This window comes from Eimeria mitis, genomic scaffold (genome assembly GCF_000499745.2).
Source record: "Eimeria mitis Houghton genomic scaffold, Emh_scaff2206, whole genome shotgun sequence".
In the NCBI taxonomy this organism is placed as follows: Eukaryota; Apicomplexa; class Conoidasida; order Eucoccidiorida; family Eimeriidae; genus Eimeria; species Eimeria mitis.
This window is the reverse complement of record NW_013570532.1, coordinates 7048-8837: the sequence shown is the minus strand read 5'-3', so window position 1 is coordinate 8837 and position 1790 is coordinate 7048.

The window sequence follows — 1790 nt, the reverse complement described above, 5'->3', positions numbered from 1 at the left end:
TCTACATCCCTCTTCCGCTTCCGACGTACACTGCAGTCTGTATCATTTTTTCTTTTTTTTCTATCGACGCTTGGGTTTGAAGGCTCGGGCGACTGTACACCGCGGGTGGGACGGCTAGTGTCTGTCCCATCCCCAAAAACTGATGGTAAGCAAAGTCTTCCAAACGTGCCGCTGGTTAAGTCAACGTAAATGGTGTCCGCATTGTGGGCCAGTCTGCGTGTAGTAGAGGATCTTAGGCCATCGTTCCTACTGAGCACGACGACGCAACGAGAAACAAGAAAAAGGACAGCGACGAGCGTGGCAAATGCGGCGAGGAACACAGTGAAAGTGTTCCTTCTACGGTACGGATAAGTAAATAATGGCAACGTGCCGTCCGCATCTTCTTGAGCCTTTGTTGCTCGCCCTGCTTGTCTCGAGAAAGAAAGTTCGTGCTGGTCGTCCCCACCATGCTGGCTCCTCAGGGGCCAAAAGTCCAACATTTACCGTCCACACGGAAGAATATCTACAAAATTCTACTATTGAAACGATGCATACTGGAAGTATCCTAGCAGAAGATACGCGCTGGTCAACGCTCGCCAGGCAGTTCCTTAAGTCCTGTCCACTGGACAGTTACCGGAGCTCCCAGAGGCACCCACCCACTTAGCTTGTTGGAGTTGACAGGTAGACAGCTGTAATCACAAGAAAAAGCAAATGCCTGCAATATTATTTGAATACGCAGGGATATTCAACACATTCCAGCTCAAAAACAATCTTTGGGCCGCTTGAGGTAAGCCCCAGTCTGTATTGCTGGGCACTGCAACAACGCCAGCCAAACGGTTGTGGGGCAGAACACAGCGACTAAGACAAGTCTGAAGCATACAGGGGACAAAATAAGTGGAAAATATATGCACGATAACTGTTTTANGCGACTAAGACAAGTCTGAAGCATACAGGGGACAAAATAAGTGGAAAATATATGCACGATAACTGTTTTAGGAAGCATAATGAAACTCCTAAAACACGCCTGAAGTGTAGTTGCCGTATAATAAATAGATAAGGCTAGACCTTGGCTCAGCGGCGATATCCATTCTTGGGAGTGGCTGGGCACAGGCCTTCCTTTGTGCTTACCGGGGCTCAAGCCTGCTTTAAAGGGCTGCAGAGTCTTCCGTCATTCAGTTTTGAGTTCCCGGACTGGTTGTTTAGACTTCCATTTTCGTTAGCCTGCTGCAGGGGTTTAGGTAGGCGCCAGGCTTGTCCAGTTGCAATGCACTGTAGAAAGCTATCATTACCCCATACCTGCATATCAACGGAAGATTCTTATGATTTCTGCAATAAAATATAGTTCGCTTTGAAGTGGTAACAATGGGAAAGACGAACCGTGACAGTGGTAGAAACTTCGCCCCCTTCGCCATTGGACTGCTTTCCTTATATCATTGTCGCATGGCCTTTCTTAAGTTGGTACAATTTCTACGCACGTACAGGCTGGAAACGAAAGGCCATTTAGGCGTTTAGCAGCTGTCTAGAGTGTTGGCGCATGCGTCAAGACGAGGCTCGGCTATGTTTGCATGTGGGATTGTTGTTGCAGCCGTTGTTGCAGCAAGATATCTTGAAAATACAGACAGGCCGCCTCCTCTCGCACCGGCCCCAGTCTATTGCGCCGCCATGCGCAGGGAGTCTGGTGGTTGGAGAGGAAGTCAGTTACTGCGTTGGAGTTCCGCCATACGTATACGTATTTTGACTCTAATGCCGCTCGCGAGAGTCTTCGCATAAGATTGAACGACTCATGTTACGCACGGTAGCACAGCACAGTA